This window comes from Aulostomus chinensis, chromosome 18, assembly GCF_037954235.1.
Source record: "Aulostomus chinensis isolate RoL2024-O1b breed Wild chromosome 18, RoL_Achi_v1.0, whole genome shotgun sequence".
Taxonomy (NCBI): domain Eukaryota; kingdom Metazoa; phylum Chordata; class Actinopteri; order Syngnathiformes; family Aulostomidae; genus Aulostomus; species Aulostomus chinensis.
Genome location: NC_141337.1, coordinates 25,025,024 through 25,039,313, shown reverse-complemented (window position 1 = coordinate 25,039,313; position 14,290 = coordinate 25,025,024). Strand labels below are relative to the sequence as shown.

The following is a 14,290-nucleotide window of genomic DNA, read 5'->3' as shown; positions in this document are numbered from 1 at the left end:
AGGAACCCTCTCCAGACACAGGTTCAGGTTGTAGATGTGCAGGACCACCAAACAGAGCTGGTCTGCATAGTGATCTGAGTGGCCAAGTGGGGGAGCGGTGATGAGCTGTAAGCCTCCTTTGTGTTGGCAAACAGCAAATCCAAGGTTTTATTGTCCCTTGTGTGGCAGTTAACATACTGGGTGAAGTTAGGCAGAGTGGTGGAGAGTGAGGCATGTTTGAAATCCCCAGAGATAATGATAAGGGACTGTGGATGTGCCGTCTGCAGCTGAGAGACAGTGGTGAGAGTGTCCTCGCAGGCTGCTGTAGCATCGGCTGAGGGTGGGATGTAAGCAGTCAACACAATAGCATGTGAAAACTCCCGAGCTAGGTGGTATGGCCAAACGCTAACTGCTAACAGTTCAATGTCTTTGGTACAGCGATGCTCCTTCACAGTGATGTGTCCTGGGTTACACCATCTCTCATTCACGTAGATCGGCAGGCCCCCACCTCTCCTATTACAACTCTCCCTCGTGCTCCGGTCCACTCTCACCAGTCGAAAGCCATCCAAAGTTACGACTGAGTCCAGTGTGTGGTCCGTGAGCCAAGTGTCAGTGAACAGCAGGAGGCTGCTCTGCTGGTACTACCACTGCAGTCTGTTTAGCGCCATCAGCTCTTCCATCTTATTTGGTAAAAATCTTACATTACCCATGAGAATAGATGGAATGCTCGGTTTGTACCGTCTCCTCCTCTCACGGTACTTCACTCCTGCTCTGCAGCCCCTTCTCCGAAGCCGTAATTCCTTCGGAATATCGGGTTGCTTCTCTGGGAGTACCCTCCCGTTACTCCACGCTAACAGGTGAGCCCGGCTGTAAACAATGGGGCGGCTCACAGGTTCCACAGGTGTGGTGGCGAAAAGTCCCAAAAAGAGTAGAACACATGTTGCTACTCTTACTAAACTTAGTAGGTCCATATGTGACAGGTCACATATGGACAGTGAGATGCAGCTCCACTCTACTGTTGCTTCTAAAGACCACAGATGACGACCAGGTGGATTATGGGGCATTTATTTTGCACAGCTCTCTCCTGCAACACAACATACAGGCACAGCGACAGCGTGTGAAATTATCATCAGTCTCAGGATAGTCACAGTGGAGTCCTCTTTTTTCTGTGCCCATTCTCAATTTTCTCAATAAACAATAAAATAAAATAAAATACACAAATATGTTCACATGAAATAGAAACAAAAATTACATTCAAGTGTGATCGTATAGTGCATATTGTTGTTCCTCAAACATAAGCAAAAACCCTCCCACATAATCCATTATGTGACATAAAGATGATTTTAGAAATTTTAGAACATATTCAACATTTACCACAAGTATAAAATCATAGCTTACACGTGGCTAACAGTATATGATTCAGAGGTAGACAAATGAATGCCAGTCATTTAGTAAAACTACGAAAATGGCTGCTCATACAGACAAATTAAACAATTAGCATAATACTATGTAAACATATTACCTGCAACACAGCATACAGGCACAGCGACAGCGTGTGAAATTATCATCAGTCTCAGGATAACCTGAACAACACATGAAACGAAGGTAAAAATTTAAGCTAGTTTCGCATCATTAGAAGTTTCCAAAACGTAGTTTCATGGACTAACAACTCATAGTTACTGTAGAGTAGTCCGCCACACTAAGCCACACCCCTCGCTCTACTGAACGAGGAGGCGGTGCTGGCATGCTCATTCCTGAGAACTGGTCTTTGTCTGCACTACGCCCGTCGAACAGTGAGACAACATTTGAATATCATGCTTTAAGTGTTACTGCTCCCATCAAAGCATATGTTCTGGTTGTGTACTGCCCACCAGGGGGTAATCTGGATGGCTTTGTCTCGGAGATGGACATGTTACTCTCTGACATCCCTGACGATGGCACACCACTGATTGTCATGGGAGACATGAACATTCACCTTGACAGAACTCTGGCAAATGACTTCCTGGCACTCATCTCCTCCTTTGCACTCAAACTAGCTCCTTCTCCTCCCACCCACAAAGCTGGTAAAGTCCTTGACTTGGTGCTGACTCGTAACTGCTCCATAACAGATGTGACAGTTACCCCACTCCACCTGTCAGACCATTTCTTGGTCAAATTTGCGGCTGCCTTTCCGCAATTGCAGACACCCACACAGACGGTTTCCTTCCGCAGAAACCTGAAGTCCCTCACAGCAGCACAGCTGTCTGATGAGGTGAACTCCGTTATGCCTGACCATTCGCACTTCTCCTCACTGTCTGTTCATGAGGCTATAGAAAACACTCTGTTCCTCTCTGGCATCCTCTCTGGACAAACTCTGCCCCCTGGTGTCCAAACCAGCCAAGAAAAACAACCAAGTCCATGGCTCTCTGAAGTTCTGAGAGAACAAAGAGCTGGACTCAGAGCAGCAGAAAGAAAGTGGCGTAAATCCCAAGAACCCACTGACTTGTCCTTATACAAACAGAAACTTGCTTCCTTCACCTCATGCTTACAGTCCGCTAAGAAAGCCTTCTATCAGAACAAAATCTGTGCCAATTCTGATTCCAGAAAACTGTTTATGGCGTTTAACTCCTTGCTTTCTCCTCCAGTTGCTCAGCCTTCCACTGCGCTGACTTCAGACATGTTTGCCTCCTTTTTTACTGAAAAGGTCGCTGCAATCAGCAACCAGTTCTCTGAGCCTGACCAGTCCAGTCAGCACCAACCTGCCACTGCTGCTTCACTCTTCTCCTTTGCTCCCCTGAGCGAAGATGAAGTCTCCAGACTTCTCCTGAGCTCAAAACCTACAACTTGTCCTCTCAATCCAATACCCACCAGCATCCTGCAGACCATTTTGCCCACTATCAAACCTGCAGTCACACACATTGTCAATTCCTCCCTGGAAACTGGCATTTTTCCTGCTACTTTTAAGTAGGCCCGTGTCACCCCACTGCTCAAAAAGCTGAATCTCAACCCCGCCAAGGTTGAAAACTACAGGCCAGTATCACTTCTGCCATTCCTGTCAAAAATACTGGAGCGCTCAGTATTTATCCAGGTCTCTGAACATCTGCGGAACAACAACCTACTTGACTCTTTTCAGCTGGCTTCAGGTGTGACCACTCCACTGTGACTGCACTCCTGTCAGTCACTGAGTCACTGAGATGAGCTCGAGCTGCTGGTCAGTGTTCTGTCCTACTTCTGCTGGACCTGTTTGCTGCCTTCGACACAGTGAACCATCACATTCTCCTCTCCACACTCTCTGAGCTCAGCATATCTGGTTCTGCCTTGTTGTGGTTCAAGTCCTACCTCACAGGCAGATCCTTCAGAGTGTCATGGCGAGGAAAGGTGTCTAGGTCACATGGCCTATCGACTGGGGTTCCTCAGGGGTCAGTGCTTGGTCCCCCTCTCTTCTCTCTGTACACCACCTCACTTGGTGCAGTGATCCGCTCCCATGGCTTCTCCTACCACTGTTATGCTGACGACACTCAGCTTTTCCTCTCTTTTCCACCTGATGACAGAACGGTCTCAGATCGTATATCAGCGTGTCTGGCTGATATCTCCACATGGATGAAGGAACGCCACCTTCAACTGAATCTCTCTAAGACTGAACTTATGGTCTTTCCAGCTTGTCCATCGGTTCAGCCTCAGGTCACTGTCCAACTTGACTCGAGCCTACTTGCGCCCACAAACTCAGCCAGAAACCTAGGTGTCATGATTGATGACCAGCTGACCTTTAGGGTTCATGTGGCCTCAGTTTCTTGGTCTTGCCGTTATGCCCTTTACAACATCAGGAAGATCAGACCCTTCCTGACCCAACAGACCACACAGATTCTGGTTCAGGCTCTTGTCATCTCACGCATTGACTACTGCAACTCTCTTCTGGCAGGCCTCCCTGCATGCTCATTCAAGCATCTGCAGATGATCCAGAATGCAGCAGCACGTCTGGTCTTCAACCAGCCCAAAAGGGCACATGTCACCCCGCTGCTGGTTTCTCTTCACTGGCTTCCAGTGGCAGCCAGGATCAAATTCAAGGCACTTCTCTTGGCTTACAAAACAATCACAAGAACGGCTCCAGCCTACCTGGAATCCCTGATCCAGGTCTACTCTCCTTCTCGCCCACTACGCTCTGCATGCGAAAGACGCCTGGTGCTTCCAGCCCAGCGCTGCTCCAAATCTCTAGCCAGACTCTTCTCTGCTGTTGTTCCCAAATGGTGGAACAAACTACCCAACTCTGTGCATTCTGCTGAGTCCCTTTCTACTTTTAAGAGACAATTGAAGACTCAATTGTTCAGAGAGCACCTAGGCACTTAACCTGACTCTTCTCCTCTTTGGGGTAGAATAAGTCAGAGGGTCCAAGACCCAGCACTTAGTGATTATGTAGCACTAACTGTGTTGTGTGATGTTGTATGTCTGTTATATAAAAATAAAAAAAAAAAATTTTAAAGGGTGGGGGGGCAACACTTCTTCTGCCACTAGATGGCAGTACCTGTGACCAAATCACAACTGAAGCACTTTTGCGCTTCCTATGGACTTTTCCTTAATTAGGTCTAAATTCTTGCTTGTGTTGTACGTCGCTTTGGACAAAAGCATCTGCTAAATGAAATTGTAGAATTGTAGAATTGTAGAAGTGCTCAAAACAGTTAGCACAAATCACAACAATAACATTACAGAGCAAAATATAAAGTATGAACATCTAAATCCTTCAGAAAGTCTTTATATAATTATCCCAGACCATGCCTGAGGACGTCTTACCACAGTGGAGTCCTCTTTTTTCTGTGCAGTTCCCACGCCAACCACTGCACCACTAGACGCCGGTGTTGCGCCTTTTTTGCCATAATTTACCAAGCACAAATCTACTCCGTTACACATAGTAATAATAAAGACAAACAAACATGATCCAGAGAGTCGGGAAAAGAACTTCAAACAGAAGAAAACGCAAGAAAACCAAGAGATAGACTGGGAGCTGTGGCACCATCTTTAAGCAAAAATGATGATTTCCAGCTCTCTTTCTTCACTCAGAGTCATTTCCTTGCCTCCAGGCTGACAGTTGCCGCACCTGCATCCTCCACACTTTGGTTCACAAGCTGCCTCAATACAGCCCCATTTCCACCAGTTAAGAAATTCTCCATCAGTAACAGTACTATTGGTTTCAGCTTTGAGTGCCTTTGCTTCAGTGAGCTCTTGATATTTTACTGCAGTGGCTCTCATGGATCAGGTGAAGTATGACTCAGATGTGTGTGCAGTCATATCCACTCCCTCAAAGAGATCTGGATGTACTCCACCAACAGTCTCTCTTAATGGGCCCGCCCGTAGGACAAGGTCTCCAATCACCTTCACTCTCTGTGGAATAAGTCTTCCTTCATGGTGACTTATAAGCAGTTCAGTGCGCTCTGGTCTATGTTGGTCTTCCAGGCTGGTTTCTGGGAAGAACTTCTTGAGTTGCTGAGGTCTGATTGCTCTGTGTACTTTGGCAATTTCATCCAAGCCATAGCAGACAAGTTCATGGGCTCTTTCAGTGCCTGTGGGCATCTTGACCCTCACTCTGAGCAGATAAGTCTTGGTTCTTACCTTCATAACCATTCCTTCAACCCCACGGATGACCAGAGTGATTTTTTTCGCTGCACATGTTTAGTCTTCTGGCAGCTCTATGGGTGATGTAGTTTGTGTCTGATGCTAGGTCCATGAGTGTTCCAGTTTTCTGTCCTGCATTAGCAGGTACATTTAGCAGCATTAGAATGACTGGTAGCTCTTACAGTGCACTTGACTCCATCACTCCAGGTTTGTCAGTACAGTGTGTCTTTGCAATGGTGTTGGTAAAAGCTTTCCTAAATGTTTCTGCCGTTTCTGCCAAATTTCTCTTGGTCCTGTGTAAGCTTGTGCTGACTCATGCTTGACTTGTGTGCTCTGTCTGTTTCTCTCCTCTTAGAGCAGGGGCAAACTGATCCAGTAAAGGGACGTGTGGCTGCAGGTTTTCATTCCAACCAAGCAAAAGCAACACCTGAATCTACTTAAATCAACTATTCTGTGCCCACACAGCTCATTTGTTGGATCAGGTATTGCTTTTGCTTGGTTGGAATGAAAACCGGCAGCCACAAGACCCATTACTGGATCAGTTTGACACCCCTGTTTTAGAGTGTCCTCTCCAGCATTTTTTTCCACAGCGTCCAGTTTTTCACCAGGCTTCAGTTCTTTGAACCATTTGCAAAAGAAAATATTCTCTATGCTTTTCATCCCCACAGACAACACATTTGCTTTTTCTTGTGGTTCGGGTTGCAGCATACTTTTTCTCTGTGTAAGCTGACTTCTCCCTTACTCCAAGCTGCTCTAGCTTCTCTAGAATTTCTTCTTGAGTTTTCAGGAATCTGAGAAGGCTATCAAAGTGACTGTCTGGTGAGACGGCATCTGCTGGATTTACCATGAATACGAGCCAGTTTCTCTTCATGTTATCTGGTAACTTGCCCTCTATAGGTTTGATAATCAAAGATTCTTAATGGCACTGGCCAAGCTCTGTGAGATCATTCAGGGCTTTCGCTACAAATTGGATAAAGTCAGTCGTTTTCCTTGGCTGGTTTGACTTCAAGGTGGGAATTTTCCCCAGGTCCTTGATTATCTCAAGGGCAATTGTGGTCTTGTTTCCGTGTCTGTTCTCCAGGGGCCTCATGTATCAATACTTGCGTGGATCTCATACTAAAAAAACTGCAGTTTTTCTTGCGTCACAATCTTTTATGGTCTTCTCTAGATCTGCCTGCTGCTGCATGCCCAGTTTAGCTTTTCAGCCTCCTCTTCAGCTTCAATATCTGCCAGTAGGCCCATCTTGTAGTCGTCATCGGTCTCACTGACATTCCTTGCATGGTAGGGGATCTTTTTGAACTCCTCTTGTAGTTCACTCTTGGTTATGTTTCTAGCAGCTCTGCACAGGAAGTCGGCATGCTTGGTGAAGGTACTTTTAGCTAAGTTCCTTTCCTGCTTCATGGTCTTTCCAAATGCTTCTTCCGACATTCTTGCCAGTCGGTATTCCTTTTGCATTGACAGTTTATCTGACTTCAGGCCTTAAATCCTTGTCTTCACTGCTACGCTGGTTATCAACTGTCAAGTTATGTAGGTTTAACTGTTCAGCTCTTGCCTAAACTTGAACAATGGCCTGGTCAATACTTAGAAGGACGCAAGGGACAACTCAAAATCTTCCTTTTCTCCGTTGGTGTAGAAGCAGAAGTAGTAGATAGATTTGATAACAGGTAGAGTAGGTTGATTTAGCAGGTTGATTTAGGTTGATAACCTTCAAAGATAAATTAACAAAAGGTAGACATTGTATTATTCTAAATTCTCTTTCTAAACTAAACATCACTTTTTATTCAATACAACAGCCATTGCAGGTCAAATTATCAATGCGAGCATTAAATTATCAAACTAAGTCCAAAAAAACCCTCATATATATATACATCAATTCATCATTTTTTAAACTTAATACACAAGTATTGAAAGGAGTATTTCATTCAACCAACGCATTAGATGCTTTTCATACAAACATATATCTTATGTTTATGTATTGAGCCAATTTACAAATTGAAACAATAGTCATCCACATGCAGATAAAAAATATTTTATTACAACTTAACATTTTGCATAATGTTCGCCAACATAATATAAGCAACAGCTGTTCAGAAACCAACAGCTCACACTTTAATACTAAACCAATGTCTCAATACATTTAAAAAGTCCATTTCCCTTGCAGTTGCGTCTTCAGTGTCTTGACCCAGAGCTGAGAGTTCTTTGTTCTAGCTGCACAATTCTAGTGTGTTCCTCTGTTTGAACGCTTCTCCTGTGTTTACAAACTTTTTTTTTCCCTCCCATGCAGGTGTGCAGGTGATAAGGCTTCTACAGGAAGTTCAGGTGATCCCCTGTTACTGACATGCACTGATTCTCTCTCTGCCCCCTGCAGGTGTGGAGGTTTGGAACCGAGTCAATGTTATTGATTCCATGAGTGAGTGTTTGAGTGAATGGGTTTCCAGTGTGCTTTGAGTTGACACGACAAGCACTGTTAAATTTAATTGTTGAAAACTAACCCAGAAAAAAATGACACATCACCTGTTTTGCTTTTGCTTAGATGTGAAAACACATGCTCGACATACAAGTAATCAGGTGGTTTGTATCCAGTTCGGACACAGAGGGCCTTTTCTCTCCTCCTTCATGCCTGCAAGCTCCACTGTGCAAGTTAAATACTTTTTCTTTTCTTTTTTTTTGCTGCGCACTAAGTGACCCTCTTCAAATTTGGACATATTAAAAGGACATGGCTACCTTTGTGTCATCAAATAAATGCAGGAGTAGGACCTGGACAAGGCCAGACTAGGGGGAGTTGGTGCTCTGTCAACATAAGCTGCCAGACTGCCAGATGTACATACAAATTGTATCAGCAGAACACACAGAATGTGTATCATGAATACATGCGTCTAAACCAAACACACACACACACACACACACACACACACACACACACACACACACACACACACACTCACACACTACAGTAATTTATGAACAATCTTGAAATAAATGATTAGAATTTATCTGCATGGAAATAAAATGAGGCATATGGTGTGTGTGTGTGTGTGTGTGTGTGTGTGTACTTGCTACATAGTAATGACTGGACAAAGTCTCTATCATTTTGATAGCATTAATCCATCCAACCCCTGAGATGTGAAGATTTTCCAGAGGAAAGGAGGTATTGATGTTTCTAGTCTTAACATACAGTATAAAAGTACATCAACAGCATGGAGGCAGATGCTACGGTTTTACTTGCAGAACTATAGGTGGTATTGCTGGGTTCTGTCTAACTGATCCCTAGAGGCTCAACAATTACTGCATACATAAAGGGTGATAGAGGACACCCCTGTTGGAATTCATGGTGTATCAGTGTGCATAACTTATACTGGTATTTGACCTGATCAAGAGCATCCAGCACATCTGGGGAGATAATAGCCACCTCCGATGTATGATTTGCATATAGTATGTTAAATAAGCGATGTAGGTTGAAAAATATTTGTCTCCCTGGACAGTTTTCATGGATTCCTGGAGAAGAGAATCATTCACATCACTCAATCATTCTTACTTAAGAAATCTGAAATTTCTTCTGAGAGAAAAAAAATCTGCATCACCTAACAGGGTAGTATTCAAACACCAGCTGAGCTCTCCCTTTAATTGAAGGGCTATTGAAACAGGAGCATGGTCAGATATAACAATATTATGATAAGAGCACGCAGGCACAACCAAAAGCAATCTTCAGTCCAGCAGAAAATAATCCAGCCATGAGTGGCTTTTATACACAAAGGAAAAATCTTTAGATAAAGTAATCTCCAAATATCGATTAATCCATACATTTTTCTCACCATTGAGCCTTGAGTTTGATCCTTGAATAAGTTTCAGATCCTTTCAGATGATGGCTATAGTGTTGATAATAAGGTCAAAAAGTAAGTTGTCTGCTCATTGATTAAGCCAGTAGATTGTCAGTGTTCGTCAGCCACCTTCTGCTTTAGGACCCACTTTGCTTCTGCTCGTGTGTCAAATGTTTCGTTACTGTTGGCTTCCTCCACTGATGTTAAACAGGTATTGATCTCAGCAAAAGCAGACTTGATGTCAGAAATGGTTGTGCTAATTTCAACAAATCTTTTAGGTTCACATTGCAGGTCAAAGAAACGATAGCCGCTAAGACGTCTTCATAAGTTGCTCTGCTGTTACTAACCTTCGCAAAATTTATTTTCACCTTTATCAGTCACCTGCACCAAGGCCTGAACAAGTTTGTCATTGTTTTCTGTCTTCTTAACCCCTCCTGGCTTTGCCGTTTTTCTTGATGCTGCTTACAATGAGGGTTTTTCCGAAAATATGAATATTGCAAAATGAGGATAAAAGTAGGGCAGCACGGTGGTGCAGTTGTTAGCACTGTCACCTCACAGGATCTTTCTGTGTGGAGTTTGCATGTTCTCCCTGTGCCTGTGTGGGTTCTCTCCAGGTACTCCAGCTTCCTCCCACAGTCCAAAGACATCAAGAGGGGACTAGGCAAATCGGATACTCTAAATTGACCGAAGGCATGGCTGTGAGTGTGAATGGTTGTTTGTCTTATGTGTTTGCCCTGCGATGGACTGGCGACCCGTCCAGGGTGAACCCTGACTGGCACCCGAAGGCTGCTGGGATAGGCTCCAGCCCCCCTGCGACCTTTAACAGGATAAGAAGTAGAAAATGGATGGATGAAGGATAAAAGTAAAAACATTGCAGAACTCCTAAGCATGTCTGCTACTTGCCCCTGTTACCCAGAAGTCCCTGTATTGCAGTGTTACGAAGAGCCTCACCATTTGTTTTGCTTTATACCAAACTCCATCTCCTCTTCATGGGGACTTTTGATTCTATGGTAGCCTGTAATTCCAGGCAGCTTTGTCCGAGCTCTAACATTGACTAGATTGTAATCAGTTGCTCCAGTTCAGCAACAATTTTTTTTACATTCAAAATAGTATTCTGGTTGTGTCCAAAATAAAACCATGTTGAAAATCAGTTGTGTTCCAATTTGGTTGACCATATATACATAACATGAAACATTCTATGCTAGGTTTTCAGTGAATGGCTGTACCTCAGAGTTCATTGGTAGCCAGGTGAAGGTTGCAGGGTGGGTTGAGGTTCTGAGGTGACAGCATGAGGTTGGATCACAGGGAGGCAGAGGCAAGTGGCTGGAGAGCAGACTGCAGCTTAGCTGTGGTCACAGGAAAGAAGGAGCTGAAGCACAGTTGAGGGAGGAAAGGTGGGAAGGGGAATCTGGATGTGGAATACAAGAGATTAGGACACAGAGGAGAGCAGTGATTCCCAACCTGTGGGCTGCAGCCCCCTGCTGGACCGTGACAGCATTGCAAGTGGGCCAAAAGATCATTTCCAAAATAGTTTGATATTTGTGGGGGGTGGCAATGTGATTATATAAAAATATATGGAATTTTTTAAAAATATTAAAACTTGGTATATTTAAATGGATGTTAAAACATTTAAATATTTTCATTATTTTGTATTGTTTTTCCTTCAAGTATTAGACATGTGACAAGCAAATGAGAGATAGGAAATTTGGTTATCAACCAGACCACTTTGCAGTAGGACCGCATAGGACTTGCCTTGTTTACGTTAGATGCTGATGGGTGAAACTGGAGTGTAAGAATGGATAGCTGACAAGCAACAGGGAGAATCAAAAGGAAAGAGAGACAAGACACTGATGGTGAAGCGTCGAAAGCTATGTGATTATGTGCTAGCCTACTGAAGGTGTTGCTAATTTTAAAGATGCTGTATTAGTGACTGTGGAGGTTCCAACATGTTTCTCCTGTACTCGGATCAATCAATCAATCAATCAATCAAGCTTTACTAAATAGCACCAAATCACAACGAAAGTCATCTCAACCCACTTTACACAAAGAGCAGGTCTAGAACCTCACTCTTTAATTCAAATGAAAGAGACCCATCATGAAAAAGCATACGCTGATGTTGGCGATAAAAAAACTCCCTTTTAACAGGAAGAATCCTAAAGTAGAACCAGACTCGGAGTGGGCAGCCATCTACTTTGACCGGTTGGGGTTGAGATGGAGAAGGAGAGAGAAGGGGAGGGGGGTGGAGAGGAGAGAGAGAGAGGTGGGGGGGGGGGCAGGGGGATAAGAGGAGAGAGAGAGAGGAAAGGTGGAGAGGAGAGAGAAACACAGGGCCAGGGCAAGCAAGGGGTTGGTCCAGGACAGGAAGCAATCAACTCAACGTCTACTGCCCCAGGTGACCTACAAAAAAAAGAAACAAAATTGCTCTGAGAACGCATTATATGGCATCCATATTTATGTGGTCAGAGGTGGGCTGCGAAAATTTTGAGACTTATAAATTTGAAAAGGTTGGGAACCACTTGAGATTAGGAAAGGTGAAAACAAAATACTTTGTGCGAGAAACACACTCAATTCCAGGAGCCAGGCCCAATGCCACACCAGGGTAACAGACAATCTGGCAAAAAGTGGAGGCATGAGCCGGTCGTATACGGAGCAGAGTAGAAAGGTGACTTGATTGCCAAATCAGATGCGGTTGTGTGATGAGCAGCAGATAATAGAAGAAGGCCTGAAGGATCTCCAGCTCAGTTCCAACTCGAGAAACACAAACACAGAACAACTAGACGGGGAGACGAAAGGCATTGAGAGAACAGAAGGAACAAAGGGGAAAAAAACCAAACTGAACCCTGAGATTCTGCTGTTTACCAATGGTTTGTTTATGCAAGCCATATAATATTTGATCGTATAGAAGGTAGTTAGTAGGCGATTCTGAACACTGTTTGAAATATGCATGGCAATGGTGTTTATCACTGATTCTGAAATGTCTTCCATGCTCACGATGTCCTTAAAGCTGTTGTGTTTTAGTTATTTTAATGAATTATGGCAAAATTACTCCAAATGGAAGTTTCTCCTCCCAAACAGCTGAATAAAATACATTGCTGGATTCAACAGGGTGTAATAGGCACAGGAGTCGAGGCTGATTGCTGGTTCCCATTATGTTTATCAAATCAAAAGCCTCCATTGTCCTTGTATAGCATACAATGAAATTAGAGGTGGAAGCGGAAGCATAACAATTGTCTGCTGAACAGATGTGGAAGACTTCAAGTAAAAGCGTGTGTGTGTGTTCTTGTACTTGCTACATATTGAGGACTAGAATATGCATTTAGCCAACAGAGTGAGAACATTTTTGGAAAGTGAGGACATTTTAGCTGGTCCTCACCTCTTCAAAGGGCCGTTTGAGGGTCAAGACTTGGTTTTAGAGTTGAGGTTATAAGTAGGTTCTGGTTAGGTTTAGGGTCAAGGTTAGGGTCAGACAGTCAAATGAGATGGTTAGAGTTAGGGTGAGGAGCTAGGGAGTGCATTATGTCAATGAAAGTCCTCACAAAGATATACAGTAAGTACAAGGATATGTGTGTGTGTGTGTGTGTGTGTGTGTGTGTGTGTGTGTGTGTGTGTGTGTGTGTGTGTGTGTGTGTGTGTGTGAGAACCCCTGCTTTAAGTGTTCAGAAATAGCCCTTTTAGAAATCAATGTTCCTCTCCCAGTGGCACCGGGAGCTGTCTCCTCCACAATAGAGGGACTGTCCTGTTTCCTGCACCCTGGAGGGAGAGTGTAGAGACTTTACGGTGTGTATTCATGTGTGTAGCAAGAGAGAGTGGAAAGAGAAAATACAGTCTCATCTTTCCTGTGCTTCAGAACTGCATCATACATCAACCAAACAGACAGAAAATCCAAAATTATGAAAGTTGAAAAATGTGTGTGAGTGTGCCATAGTCTGCATTAGTTCTGTTAAGCTAGTGTGTGTGTGTGTTTTTGTTTTGTTTGTGTGTAATTAGTAGTTTCATGCCACCATGAGAGAGATTTTTAATCCTGTCATTAGTTTCCTCACCTGTGACATTGCTTTGGCAGTGAGCCAGTCACCAGGTCCACTGAGCTGTAGGAAGGTGATTTAGTGATAGAAGCAATCTAGCAATCTAGCTGATTGGAATGGCATAGGAAAGAGTCCTGAATCCCTTAAATTAATAAAAATGTACAAATCAAAGTGGGTTATGGCCTAGGGAACCCATGGTGACACTAACTTGGCCAACTGAAATACATCAGCCCTGTGTTAGCCCTCTATGAATAACACATATAAACTACTCAGCTAAACACTTACACTTTTAGGAGAAATGGATAAATGTTATGTCTCATATTTACATGATTATCATATATTGTATTTGTAGTAAACGCAAATACAAAAAATTATTATCTAAGATTGTCTAAGTCTACAGTATGTTGCAGACATTTATGGGATAGTGTTTGGTTTATAACTTCAAGAGATGTACAGATATTATTTCAATACATAAATCACATGAAATCATGAAAATCCATTATGCTAAATGATATTTATATTGGGAATACATCAATAAATTAATTCAGGTAAAATTCTTAATGGTTAATTCGGTTATCCCTAGTTGCATGGTCATTCAAACACTTACATTTTATCTGGTGACATTGATAATTTGACTCAGTAGACTTCATGAAAGGATACTGTATACATGTTTGTTGATTAAAAACAGGTTCCATGTATTGTGTGTTTTTATGATGTCTGGAAGCCTTCATAACCACAAGGAGTAGCAAGCGAATGCTTGAACCTGCACACGCGACAGAGAAAGCAAACAGCAATAGGATTCATAATGAATGAAAACTGGGTATCCTGAGGAAGTTGCTATAGCATGCTGACAAATAAAAGGGGAAGTAAAAAGTGAAAAATATTTAC

The 14,290-nt window shown here is 43.3% G+C and overlaps 1 protein-coding gene across 9 annotated transcripts in view; it reads left to right on the top strand.

Annotated features, from left to right (window-relative positions):
* Positions 1-14,290, top strand: part of caskin1 (CASK interacting protein 1) — a 163,432-nt gene that overhangs the window by 71,949 nt on the left and 77,193 nt on the right. The gene's annotated exons all lie outside the window — the stretch shown is intronic.